Here is a 15,654-nt window from a genome sequence, read left to right as displayed (position 1 = left end):
ACTACTTAACTTTCATTTCCTCAATTAAAATGAAATATTCATATATTTTACATCAATAAAATTGTATTAAAGTAGATAAAAATTAGAGTCATCCAGTCATCTGAAAATCATGACCTAAAAATGCTAATGTCCAAACTAAAAACAAAACCATGAAGCAAAACATATGGTGAATGTTCTTGAAGAAAAATAAAATGCCTTTTGAAATTTGAATTCATACATTAAGGCAAGCAAGCATATAGAATACTGGAAAATCAAAGCTATTGAGCAAGGAAAAAGCTTCCATTTAGAAATAATACTTCAGAATGCAACATATTTTAAAAGAATACTTTCTAGGTTGTCAGACCATTTTGTGTCCTCTCTGAAGAGCTGTTTTGTTGTGAGAGTCTTTCCTGAAAAAATACCGATATTTTATTCCCAATTTATCCTTCCTCTAGTAGGAGAAGAGAAAAAGTTATATCGTTGTGCAATTTTTTTCTAGAAACACACCATTATACCTATTCTCTATTTCCTTTTAACAACAGAGAGTTCTGGCAAGTAAGTTGACATTCTTTTTTAAATCTAAAGACATTTTGCATGGTGGATTCTTTCAGCAAAACTGAATTAGATGGGGGAGGTATTGACTGGTGGAAGGAATTATTTGTGTGCTCACAAAACTTAAAGTAATATATCAATGTTTGTTGGTATTTTTGTTCAATGTAAATAAAAAGGGCACACATTTCGAGGTATTATTGACAAATTATATACATAAAATAAAGGGACACATCTATCAACAAATAAAACCTTACATGAACAACACAAGACCAAGAAATAATATCTTTACTAAATAAAGATACAACATCTTGAAGCTTGGCTGTCCTGAATCTCTTCACATAAGTCATATATAGAAATCACTTGTGTGATAAGAACTAAGATATATTCTTCCCTAATAGAAGAAAATAAGAGTCAGAAAACATTCATTCTAGTTCCTCCAACATATCTGTTAATTAATTTTTGGCAATTTGATCATTCTACATTATCTACAGATAGTGAAATATCATGTCTCCATAAATATACACAAATATAATTTGTCAATTATAAATAAAATACAACTTAAACCAGTTCTGGTTGTGTGTGCCTGTAGTCCAAGCTACTTGGCAGGCTGAGGCAGGAAGGTCACTTGAGTCAAGAGCTCTGAGCTGTAGTGGACTATGCTGATCAGCATCCACATTAAGTTTGGCATCAACATAGTAACCTCCTGGGAGTGGACTCACCAATTTGCCTAGGGAAGAGTAAACTTACACACATTGAAAAATAAAATGCAACTTAAAGTTTAGCCCCAAATAACCCCCACTTCCTGGTTTTCATGGCTTTGAATATCACCCACCATACTGATATAGCTAATTCATGTATTCAATCAAGTATTGAGTGTGACTTCCAAGAGTAGGTGATAAAAGACATTGTAGTTCCTCAGTTACTCTGTCTCTTGTGTTACTTGGTCTGTGAGAAGCTAGCTGCCGTGTTATAAAGAAACACATATAGTATTATGAAGAGATCTTATGGAGATAAAGTCTACTGCCAATAGCCAGTGAGGACAGCAGCCAGACAACAGCTATGGTGAATGAACCTTATTAGAAGTGGATTCTCCAGCTGGAGGAGGAATTGTTAGCAGGAGGATTCCTATTTTGAGGACAACCTGAGCTATAATGCAAGTTCAAGACCAGCCTGAGCTACACAGCAAACATGGTGTCAAGGGAAAACAAAAACAAAAAAATGTGGATTCTTCAGGCATTTCTAAGTCTCTAGACAAATGCAACCCATTCAACAACTTGAAGGCAACCTCCATCTCCAAATTTCCTACTCTCACACCTGTGTGACATCATAAATATTTATTACTGTAATTAACTAGTTGAGGCAATTTGTTATGTAGCAATAAATAACTAATGCACTTATCAAGGGCCTTTGAGTTTTTATTTTTTAAAAACTATCTTGTCACCACTACCCCACCATACATACCTATACTTGCACATTCACATGCACTTCTACATACAGTGTACCAATGGAAAGCATATTCTAAAAAAAAGAATTTTATCCCAAATGAACTGGGTCAGAATATTTACCATCTCTTCATTACCACTATGATTTGGATATCAAAGTGTGTTCCCACAGGTTTATATGTTAAAAGTTTGGCCCACAGAGAGGCAATGTTAAGAGGTGGGAGGGACCATTAAAAGGTTTGACCTAGTGAGAGATTGTTAGGTCACTGAGGACTTGCCATCAGAAGGAATAAATGTGTTTCTTGTGCTACTCTGAATTAGCTCTTGTGACAGGGTTTGTGTAAGAAGAGTAAACCTGGCCTTTCTTCTCACTCTGGCTCTCTGTCTTGTCATGTGATCTCTCCTTTCTATAAAAGCCACCACTGTGATGCTATCCATTCTGAGGCCTTCACCAGAGCTCTACACTGTGAGATAAATAACTTCTTGTTTTAAATCAAGTATCCAGCCTCAAGTATTTAACTACAGCAACAGAAAACAGACTAACACGCTACTTTCATTGCATTGTAAAAATTGCCATAATTTCAAAATATCATTAAATTATTCAACCTAAAAAGTTAGATAAAGTCAGGAATCAATTTAATTTTTAAATACTTGTGCATTACACCAAAATGCACTTAATCTAATAGTTATAGGATATTACCAAGAATAATAAGTCTGAACTGTTTTATACAATGTATCATTAAAAACAACAACAATAAACACTTTCTCTCAGACATCTGGTTTTCCCATGACTAAAAGTTTATGCTATCCACAGAAACTGTCTTATTTCAACAAATACAAAATTAGTCTCAAGAACCACAACAACAAAACAAAAGTCTGTTATGTGTAACACTAATCACACAGTAAGTTTGTCATCAATGCACGTTTCTTGTCTAAGGTCTTTACATAAACAAATTCACAAAGGACTGATTCTTGTGCTGTGTTAGCCAGTTTGCTTGCTTGCTACAAAGAACTCCTAAATTCAATGTCTGGAAGATATTCCTTACATTTAACACCATAGATAAACACTCTGGTCTGGTACTCCCAATTTGGGAGGGTTGCTTTTTTGTTGTTTTGAAGTGGGGGCACTAAAGCTTGGACAGGCAGGCAAGAGTTGTTTGTTTCCCACAAGCCAGTTACCTTGCTTTGAGAAAAAGGAAGCTTCTGAAGAAATGCACTTCAGAAGTGGCACTGTGCCGACTCCTTGATCTTAAGCCCAGCCAGCAGAAGCCTGACTGTAACTATTCTTTGTCTTGCTTCTCCCTGTGTATATCAGGTGCAGCAGGGTTCTCAGGGATGTGCTGTTTAATATCAAAATCCAACAGAGTTGGAGAGTTCTCTTTCTTCCTTCTCTGGTAGGCAAGGAAATACACTTAACATGGCTAAGTTGTTTGCAAGCCAAGTCAAATATAGCAGGGCTCAGGATCGGAGCCTAGCCAAGTGCTCGTAGTGGGTGGTCAATGCACATTTGTCTATTTTAATTGAATGATCACAGAGAGCTTTAAACTAAACTGGAGCTTTAAAAGTTTCCATTATACATGCCAGCTTTTAACACTAAACTGTGGAGGCAGATTCATATTCTTAGAATGCCACTATCAGTCTTTCTGGAGGCTTCCTGTGGTGTAGGCTACAATTACTGTATGTGACCAGTGCAGTGACAATAGAAGCTTCCTATCACAGTTTTCTACCCCCAACCCAGAAAGTTAATGGACTATGGTGTCCTCTTAATGAATTCATTCTCTTTTTCAATTATCCAGTTATTTTTTGTTTTTACAACAAAGAATCTTGACTGAGAGAGGTTCTTTAAAGAACAGATTCTAGAATTTGAAGCATTAAAGAAACTTAAAAGAGAAAATAAAACTCACTGAACCAATGTAGAGTTGGTAAACACATCATGAAATTCAATTATGCCATTTGATAGACTATTTTAAATGACATTATAAGACCAAAATGTAGAAAGAATGTGATTTCTTTTTGACTTACCATATTCAGCTTCATGGAAAAACCAACCATTTTTTTCACAGTGGAAACAGTGATGCACAAATATTTGAGAACCAATGTTCTAGAACATTCCACTGAAAATATATTACTAATTATCCTTCATAAACTACCACTATTTTATTCATTTTTATTACCCTTCTACTTACTTCCTTTCATTCCTATGAAATGATGTTATAATGGACATAATAACTTAGTCTAAGAGATGAGTTGGGTTGAGAAAATGTTTAAAAAGTAATAGATCCCTAAATTGACCTATAAAATCAATACTATCCCTTTCCAAATCCCAAGTGTTTTTTTTATTTTTTTTTGGGGGGGGTTCTTTTTTGGTTTTTTTTTTATAATTTACAAATCAATCCTAAAATTGATAAAGAGTTGAAAGGGACCTGGGATAGCCAAAAAAAAAAAAATCTTGAAAAACAAAGTTGGAATATTCCCATTACCTGGCTTAAAACTTAATGTAAAGCTATAATAATCAATACTGTGTGATGTTAACATAAGTATTATAAATGTAGATCAATGGAATAAACTTGATAATTCAAAGATAAACCCATTTGTTTATGATCAACTAATTTTCTACAAAGCAATCAGAAGAGGGAAAATAGTTTTTTCATGAAATGATGATGGAGGGCTGGGAATGTAGCTCATGGTTGAGTGTTTGACTAGCATGCACAAAGCTCTGGGTTCAACCTCCAATAACTCAAAATAAAAAGAGTTTTATATATATATATAAAATAAAATTATATATATATAATATATATATATACACATAGGATCATATGCTCCTTTGCATAGTCACCATTATGTTCTCTTTTAATGGTGTACTAATAAAATTTTTCTTTCTCCAAAGCAAAGATATAAAATCTCCCCAAATCCAAGACATAAAATGGTGGTTCATATGGAGATTAATACAAGGAGCACTGAACCCTATATGGGAATTCAGAGAACTCCTTTCTTTTCATATCAGGACCTGCTGTAGCACAGCAATGGAGCATGGGGACAATTGAAAGTCTCTTGCCACAGTGACATCCTGATGTGATCCACAGGTCTCCGCTTCCCAGGAGTGAGGACCCCATTGGTCTTAGGGGTAAAGGACCTGCTCCTTATACAGACTCTTAGGTGGAACAATGTAATTCCCCTCTAAAATTTGTCTCTAGCCAAACCAACTCTCTGGTACACCCAAAAATAAAATCAGTAAAAAGGGGACTATCTGCCTACAATCCATGCGGGTGAAGAGCCTGTCTGTGTTTCCCTTTTCAAGTTCCCACTGCCAACACATAACAGTGCAATTGGCAATGGAAGCTCACTGGGCAAACCCATGTGGGCTAAAGGTGAACATACCTTTCTCCTCCACATTTATTTTCAAATCCTCTCATCAGCACCTCAGATGGCATCATTTCTGCATTGTGGAAGAATCATTTCTGCCTCGTGGAAGGAGTCTCCCTTCTCTCTCCTTCTCTGTCAGGACTGCAGACTCTGACATCACATTAGGAAGTCCTCCCACAGCCACAAAATGGCACTCTTAATCACAGCACCATTATACAACTTGATTTTTTCTGCTGTAATTCCTGTAAATGTTGTTTGAGTTTCCTTAAGTTCATGCCTTCCTGTCCTTCTTTGGGGATGGGGGTCTCAGGGAGGAGCATAAGCCCAATGGATCCTGTCTTGACTCCTCTGTTTCTTGAGGAATTAAATCTCCCTCCTTCTTTCCTTCCTCTGGAAACTGACTTTGTTCTCACTGAAGGAAAGCTTTCTACTCTCCTCAGACTCTTTCCTTTTTTGTGCTAATGGTTAAAATCCGGGAAGATTTGTCTTATCTCACTCCCTAGGCTATCAAGAATTAGAAAAAATCCTGCCTAGTTTAGGAGAGCCCCTTAATTTGGGCGAACTGCCTTTGGCCTCTGGGGGCCCAAAGGAAAAAAAAAATTCCATTTGCTGACTGTTCTGTGTTTCTATATTGTATGTAACATGGCTTTATATTCTATCTGAAAGCCCATTCAGACAACCTTTTGGTTGTAATCTTGGTGGAAGAGGCAGGGAAATGATATGGCCATGGCAGCATTTGGGCCTCTGGTGGCCTCTAGCAACCCAACTCAACAGGGTCCCTTTCTACCATGATGATGCTTAGAGGGCAGGCCCACACCATCTTGCTGCTCCCTAGGGGAACTTGTAATGAATCTATGGCTAAGAGGTTTATCTGAGAGTACTCTAAGCTAATATACTGGTTTATATGTGTTATATAAACTGTAGTCTTTTGAAAAAAGTTGGTTATCTTAATCAGGTCTAACTAAAATGCAAGCATTCAAAAAATTAATTCTCAAGGCTCTGGACTTTTAAAAAAATGGCCATTTTAAAACTCAAGTGGCTGTTTCAGCTGCCTAATTGGGGGCTTATAAAGAAGACCTTAAAGTTTGATAATTTTACTTTATTTTTTTAAAAAGACAATTTTGTCTAAGTTAAAATTTTTTTAAAAATCACTTCAAAATACAATTTTTTTAAAATCTGCATATAGGTATGTTGATTTCTAAGCTACTTTTCAATATTTTAGCCATGGCTATTCCAAGTCTTTAGTAATTACAGTTTTAATCCTTCTGGAGCATTTACTCTCAATCCCATGAAAACTGACTCCAGCAAGTGCTTATCTGTCAAACAGGGCAGATTTTAAATACTTTCTTCTGTTGGGTTTTGTTTTGTATTTTCTTTGCAAAACTTTGTAACTGCTGTCTGTTGACATTTTGCAAAAGTATAGCTTCTAACAGCTTGAAAAACAGTCTTTGGGGGAATACTAGGATGTCACCTATAAAACAAGCAAACTGAATGGACTCCAGTTAAGCCCAGTCTAAGAGACAACTTCTTCTAAACCTCTTTGTTGCTTAACTTTGGTCAAAAAGGATCATATTGGCACTGATTCCCACCTGACTTGTCTGTCATTTCCCCTCCAATGTGGGATCAGACCAGACCAGATAGAACATCTTATCCTAGCAATGAAGACCTACTGTGGCAAACATTTTCTCAGCAACAAAGTATCACTCAGAAACAAATAGTTCAGAGAGAACTGTTGAGATAAGAGGGAAAGTTGTCAGATAAATGGAGACATTTGTGACAGACCTTCCAAAGCAATTAAAGCTGAGAGGTTGTAAAGAAATGGTTAATAAGCATAGTTATCTAAATCTAAGCCCATAACTGTCTACCTTCCAACTACATAACAACTAGCTTTTCCATCACCCGCTATTGCTAGCCAAACCCATGTTGGAACATAAAAACAAATCAACTTTTTTTTAATCATTGTACTGGGAGTGCATTGGGACATTTACAAAAGTTCTTACAATATATCATAATTGAATTCACCCCTCCATCATTCTCCTTTATCTCCCCTCCCCTTATTCTGGAATAGTTTCAACAGGTCTCATTTTTCCATTTACAATGGTGGTAATCTTATAAAACAAGAGGGATTTGTATATGCTCACTGCAGCCCAAATGGAAACCTGTGCTAAACTTGGGGAAGACTGTTCCTTTTGGGTTAATAGACCAAGAAAAGTTCAAACTAACATTCATATATTAACCCACCAAGCCTCTCAACTTAGAGAATCCATCCACCCATAGATGGTTCTCATGATTATCCTGGCTTCTCCCCTTCTTGGGATATCTAGTGTCTATTTTAGTCCTTTTTGTGATTGGCTCTTGCTTTATTAACATTATAACCATATTTGTTTCTTCTTGCTGCCAGGCCATAAAGTTACAAATGATGCTACAATGTGGGTTCCATCCCTGACTGCCTGACCCTCCAGTGCTTCTTAGGCCCCTGACCCAGGCTTCTGTACAATTTTATTTTGATACTCAATTAGATCCCACCATGTCCCCATGGACTGTTCCACAGTCCTCCACCTGTACAACAAATACATAGGCAGGAACACTTTTGTGACCCTACCCAGCTGGAAGCAGTTTTTAAAAAATGAAACATTTGCCCCATTAAAACCAGGATTGGTTTTGCTGTTCTGTTGGGGGGGAATGTGAAGCCTTCCTACCTTTATTTTTGGTGGGACTGGGGTTTGAATTCAGGGCTTTGTGCTTGAAAAAAAAAAAAAAAAGCACTCTACCACTTGAAACACAGCTCCAGTCCATTTTGTTCTGGTTATTTTGGAAATGGGGGGTCTCATGAACTATTTGCATGGGCTGGCCTTGAATCATGATTTTCCTGATTTCAGCCTCCCAAGTAGCTAGAATTACAGGTGTGAGCAAAGGAGTCTGGCTGAGGCACCCATTTTAAGGAAACAAAGGATTGCCAATGAGTAGATGGAATTTGGGAGGTGGATTGGCCCCCTGGGGGACCTAAATGGAACACAGAAGTAAATGCAGAGCTCAGGAGATGTTCCCACACAGGAAATTCAAATCATGATCAGAGGAAGAGACAGCCTATCAGTAAGGTCCACAGAGAAGACAACCAAATAAAATTGGCCTAATCTAAGATATAAAACCTATTCTGTACAGTCTCAGGGTGCTATAGTCCTTTGCATAATTGCCTGTCATTGTCCCCCCTTTTAATGGTGTCCCAATAAATCTTTGATTTCTCTTAAAAAAAATGACAATGAGAAAACTAGACAGCTACGTGCCAGAGAATGGAACTGTATACCTACCTCACCTCAAATGCAAAAGTTATCTAAAATGAGATACTACTTTACACTCACAGGAATGACTATAATAAAGATGATAGACAAAACAAGTGCTGCTAAAGATCTGTGGAAACTGGAATCTAAATATACTTCTGATGAGAATGTGAAATGGTGTAGTGACTTTAGTTTAGTTGGCTTCTAAAAAGATCAAATGTTGAGTTAGCATATGACTCAGTGATTTCACTCCAAGACATATATTCAAGAGATTGACTAGTTAAGTCTATACAAAAAGTTTCATACAATTATCAATAGTAGTGTTGTTCATGAAACCATCAAAACAGAAAACACCAAAATGTTGATCTACTAATGAATGAACAAATAAAATGTATATCTATATATAGGGATATTACTTACACATAAAAAGAGTAAACAATCATGAACCTTGAGAACATTACACTCAAGGTGTAATGTGGGAAAAATAAAATAAAATTCCAAATATTATGTGATTTTATTTCTATGAATTATAAATCTATGTAAAATAGATTACTGGTTATCAGGAAATGGAGGGAGCTGGGAATGGGGAGTCGTGGTAACAAATTTCATTTAAAGTTAATGAAAGTGTTCATAATTAAACAGTGCTAATGTTTACACAATATTGTATATAAAGTAAAAAACTGTACAGCATATATTGAGAAGGAGTAATTTAATGGCATATAAATTATAGCTCAGGAAAAAAGAAAGGAAACTGTATAGTTTAAGTTCACAGATATAAAGAGATTCAAAAAAAAAAAAAAAAGGTAGAAGAAGAATATCAATCCTACACTAACAAAAAAAAGTGGGCACAATTTTTCTTGGGCTCATCATTTAACCAAGGTTACATGGCAAACAATACAAAACCTGGGGAGAGATTAGTCATCATTATTTGTTTACAGGAGTACCACATAAACTCAGAAGATAATTCAGTAAAAATTAATTTTCATAAATTGCTAAACATCAAGTTGCCTACCATGAAAGTAAGAAGCCCTAAGTCTCTCAGACATGGGCGAGATCGTGGGGAACTCTTTCTGCAGACTTACTTTCCAATAAACCCACCAAGTTCTCACAAAGATTAAGAGGGATTCTGAGAAAGCTTTCTGTGGTTTTTGTTGGTCAGGGGAATAGCACCTACTGCTGAAACTCCATTCAGAACCACTCCCCTGTCAATTCTAGGAAATAAAATCTAAATGTGCATATCAAAGGGAGAGAAAAAAATAGCTAGAAAGTACAGTAAGATTATGTGCTAAACGGATGAGAAAAAGAAACACTATTGAAACCAAATGCAGAAAATGTCCCCTTCCCCATCATCTGCCACCATGCCAACAAGTCAGTCAATAATTACATTGGAATAAAACTCTACAACTTGGATAACTCCAAGAAAAAAGATGATTTTGGGTAAGCATGGCAAAGAGAAGCCCCAAAGCCAAGCAGGAAGCATAGATTGAGAAAAACCTTGCAAACTGATCCACAGTGCAACACAAAGCATTGCCAAGAGATTATGACACAGGTAGCACACTGTGGAAATCACACCAAATCCAGCCCAACTCCTGAATGGATTAGAACAAACACCCATGCTCAAGTCTTATCAAAAGAAAGGCATTAAAAACATTTATTTCATTACCTACTGTCATATGTAACATTTATAAATTCCAACTAAAAATTTCAAAGTATACATACAAGGAAGGAAAAGCTCAGTCTCATAAGACAAAGCTTTTGTCTAATATATAATACAAATATTGGAACTATTGGAATGGGAATTCAAAATAATTATCATTAATAAGTTTATTGAATTAAAAGGTAGATATCATACATGATCACATAGATTATTTCAACATGGAGATAGAGAGTACAAAAGAAGCTACAATTGACAATAACAAGGATGAAAATGCCTTTGATGAACTCAGAAATAGACTTGAAACTGTCAAAGAAAATATCAGTGAAGCTGAAGACAGGGTAAAAATATTAACTTGACCAAAATGAAAAATAAAATAAAAGGAGGGACAAAGAAATAGCATCAAAGAGCTCTAGGAAAAAATATCAAGTGGTGTGATATATGCATGATTGATAATAAGGAAAGAGAAGAAAGAATGAGTAGAAGAAATACTTAAAGAATTAATGGGCACATTTCTTCTAAATTAATGGCAGACACTAAATCACAGATCTGCTAAGCTAGTTTAATAAAGAAACAGAAAAACATCTTCCATAATAATAACAACAAAACTATGCGTATATAATATTGAATCAGCTGAAACCAAAAACAAAAACCTTGAAGACAGCCAGAGGAAAAAAGATGTGTTTCCCATAGAGAGAAAAAAAAAAAAAAACCAACAAATCTACAAACATAACAAGATTCTTCTTAAAAATCATGCTACAACAATAGCAAAAAGCAACAACAATACAGGAGATAGGATGTGGCTCAGTGGGCAGAGAGCTTTCCTAGCATTCATAAGGTCTCTCTCTCTCTCTCTCTCTCTCTCTCTCTCTCTCTCTCTCTCTCTCTCTCTCTCTCTCTCTCCCCCACTAAAAGCAGTAACATCTTTAAAGTGCATAAAGAATAAAATTTCTAATGCAAATTTAATTCTCGTAAAAATTGTCTCAATAATAAAAGAGAAATTAGAGCTTTCCAAGAAACACAAATCTGCGGAGGGTTTAATGCCAAGAGATCTATTCTAAAGGAAATGTTTAAGGAAAATCATTAGAAAAAATGAAGTTGGAAACCTAGATTTATACAAAAAAGTTAAAATAGAAAGAACAAAATCAATTAAATTCAGCTTGCTATATTAGCTGCTATAAAATATAATTTACTGTGTAAGGAAGAAAGTGTATTATAGGATACAAATACCACCAAAAATATCCTAACACAAATGTATATTGTATAAAACTCTGATGAAAGAAATGAATGATAATTCATTTGAAATGGAAGACTCAATATTGTTAAAATGTCAACTTTTCTAATTTAGTTGATCAATTCAAAACTATCCTAATCCAAAAATCCAGCAAGTATATTTGCAGATAACAATGATTTATTTCCAAAACTTATATAAAATTTCCATATGAATTAGAACAGTTAAAGCAATTGTGAAAATGAAAAACATTGGAGGACTCACCTGCCTGATTTCAGCAGTTGCTGTAAAGCGGCAATTGAAAAGGAAGTGTGTGTTAACATGAACGTATAGACCCTTAAATGGTTAGAACAGAATAGAAAGCCCAGAAATAATACACTCATTTCATATAGCCATGAAATTTTATTAAGATGAAAAATAATTGAATAAGCAAAGGATAGTCTTCTCAATAAGTGGTTCTAGAAAAATTGGATGTCCATATGCAAAATTATGACTCTTGACACATATATAACCCCATATCTTTTGTAAAAATTAAGTCTAAATGGATCAGTGACTCAAATGTAAAACTGAAAATTAAAAAGTCTAGGAGTAAACATGAATGAATGTTTGTATAAATTTTAGTTTGGTGCTGTTTTTCAAAAAACTCCCAAACCATATTTGATAAAAGATTTGTAATGGCAATACATACAGAATTCTTTTTTTTTCATACTCACCAAATTTATTTTTTTTTTATTGTTGTGCTGGGTAGGGGTACAGTGTGTCATTTACAAAAGTTCTTACAATATATAATACTTGAATTCACCCCCTCCAACATTCTCCTCTTTCTCCTTTATCCTCCATCATTCCTGGAATAGTTTCAACAGGAATCATTTTCCCATTTCATACAGAACTCTTAAACTTCAAAAATCATCAAATGATCAGTTCTATTAATGACAGGCAAAAGATCTGGAAAGAAACTTCTCCAAAAAAGATATAAGGATCACAAACAGGCAAATGAAAAAAGCTATTAGGGAAATGGAAAATTATAGCCACATGTGATACCCTAGAAGCCTATTAGGATAGAATGAAAGGAAGGAAAGAAGGAAGGGAGAGAGGGACTAGAGGGGGAGGGAGGGAAAAGAAGAAAGGAAGGAAGAGAAGGAAAGAAAATATGACAATACCAAATGCTGCTAATGCAAAAGAAACAGACCACTATTCATTGTGAAAATTCTTAATGGTATAGCCACTTTGGAAGACACTGGGGCAATTTCTTATAAAGTTAAATAACACTTACCATGTTACCCAACACTCCTACTCCTAGTATTTACTCAGATGTACTTCAATGGATAAATGGCACTACATCTACAATGGAGTCATACTCAGAATAAAAATGAGCAAGTTTGATCCAAACAAAAACACTGATGATTTTTAATATATTGTGCTAAGTGACAGAAGTTAGAACAAAAGGATACAAATTGTATGATTACATAACATTTTGGAAAACATAAAACTTTAGGGATAAAATTTTGCTCCTTGGGTACAAGCAAATGGGATTAGAAGAAGTACTTTATACAATTCTCAGGGTGATAGAACTTTAGTGCATAGTACTGGAATGGTAGATAGAGGGCAACACATTTGCCCAAACCAAGAATTATATGCAACAAAGAAAGTTTAATGCTTTCAAATTTTAAGAAATCAACCAGGATATCAGGAGATCTCAGAATGGAACATAAAGTGTCACAAATCTTATTAAATTGCAAATACAGTACAAACTTCTGTAAAAGGGATATGGGGAAAGGTGCTGCTCTAAACAACTTCAGAATAATGTTTGCACTGGATAGTGTAAAAAAATAGCAGCACACAACTATTCTCTTGTTGATAAATTTGTTTTCCACAAATTTAGAATTGCTAACTTAGTAATTCTTATACTACTTTACATGTATCTAGAGTTGAAAATATAGTTACATAAATTGTTTATAATGGGACTCTGTTTCCCAGTACCAGAGAAATAAATTACAAATAAATAAGGAAGAAAGGCCAGAGTGAAACTTGTATTGCTTGATTCACTTCAGAGATATCAGTAGGAAATTGTTTATTTTAAGATACATATCAGGGATGGGAGGGCTAAGGTTTGAGGCCAGCCAGGACAAAAACAGCAAGACCTTATCTCAAAAACCAAGCTGGGCATGATGGTGCATACTTATAATCCCAGTTACATGAAAGGAAGAGCTAGGAAGGTAGGCGGATCATGGTCCAATACTAAAAGCAAGATGCTATCTGAAAAATAAGCTTCCAGGGTGTGAGTGTGGCTCAAATCATATAGTTTGAACCTTAATAGGGTCAGCAGTGTACATATGTGTGCATATATCAATTGGTATACCTAAGTTTATTTCTTAGCTATGTCAGCTGAGAGCCTATAAACTGACTTCAGTAGCAATAAGTACACCAAGTGCTCAAATCTTGGTTTGCAAATACCTGTCTTCAATAAAAGAAATTAGAACTCCTTAAATGACTTATTCTAAGGCTAAATAAGGAAATGCAAGACACCCTGGAGTACTTTGTGTTATGAGTAACAAAGTGTTCAAAAAACAAAGAAGAGATGGTGCCCCCTTCAAGGGGGAGCAAAAGGGAAACAGTTTTCAGTGGCCAGAGCTACAATCAGTTCTATAACACAGTGAGAGAGATTATATTGAATTATAAACCAAAAGGTTATAATGAATATAATTGAATAAATAACTAAGGCAAAAGAATGCCTTAATGCATTTTTCTGTTGCTATCACAGAATACCTGAGATGAGGTAATTTACAAAGAACAGGAGTTTATTTTGGCCTACATTTCTGGATGGTGGGAATTTCAAGATTGGTGATGGTATCTGCCCTGCTTTTGATGAATATCATGTATGTGCTGGTGCTGTGTCAACTCATGGAGGAAAAATGTGGAAGAGGAAGTGGGCACATGGGGAAGAGTATTTACCTGAAAGTACTGAGAAGGATGTGCCATCCTCACTTTACTGCAACCCATTCCTGTTGCAACTAATCTAATCTTATAGGAAGTAAATTAATGGACCCTCATGGCCTAAATACCTATGAAATGTCCCAACTCCTCTGTACACTATTATATTGGCAATTAAGCCTTACCAAGAATTTTGGTGGGGACAAACCATATTTAAAGCATTGCAAGGAAAAATTCTCTTTACAGAAGAATTCCGGTTAATCAGTGAAAAGGGGATGAGGGAAATTGAAACTTGCCACTAGAATACTGCACTAATAAAGGTTGCAGACAAAATTCACTGATAATGCTATAATTAGTAAACAAAAAACCTTAAGAGAAATAGAGTATTTTCAAAGCCTCAAAATATCTCCTGTAAAGTATTTACTAAAATCATTATGGTGTTTTCACCATGTGTCCACAAATACTTTGATAGCACCCCCTTCCAAATGGTAAAGAAGTACAGGCAAGATTTGGCATCTTATATTTAAAATAAGGGAAACATAGTAACTTTACATAAATTTAACAGATACTATCTTACCAGATACGTTCATTTTCTAGGACTACCATAAAAAGTACCACAAACTATGTAACTAAAGCAAATCACATAACTTCTCACAGTTCTGGAGCCTAAAAATCTGAAATCAAGGTATAGGCAGGGCCATCGTTCCTCTGAAATCTTCAAAACAATCTGTCTGTACCTCATCTATGATTGCTCACAATACTTAGCATTGCCCAGCTTACAAGTGCACTACTCTAATTCCTGCCTCTGCCTCTCCACAGCAATCTCCCACATGTGCCTGTGTCTGTTTGCAGATTTTCCTCTTCTTAAGGGATAAGAGCTATATTAAACTTAGTGCAGAAGTCGTATGTGAATAAAGACCCACTCTAATCCAGTATGATTTCATCTTAACTTGGTTACATCTATAAAGAGTCCAAATAAAGCCATACCTTCAGCTTCTCGGTGGATATGAATTCTGTAAAGATCCCATATCCAAATAAGGTAGTATTTTCAGGTTCTGGGTGGGTATGAATTTTGGAAGGCATTATTCAGTACAACTTATGATGAAGATTAATGCCAACAATAAAAATGTCACACTGATACCATCTTCCCACTGCTTTTAAAAGGCGTGATTTAATGTTTTTATCAGATAATTTCAACATCTCAGAATGCGCTCTGTTGATTTT

This window comes from Castor canadensis, chromosome 9, assembly GCF_047511655.1.
Source record: "Castor canadensis chromosome 9, mCasCan1.hap1v2, whole genome shotgun sequence".
Lineage (NCBI taxonomy): Eukaryota > Metazoa > Chordata > Mammalia > Rodentia > Castoridae > Castor > Castor canadensis.
The sequence above is the reverse complement of the archived record's forward strand: the minus strand, read 5'-3'. Positions refer to the sequence as shown.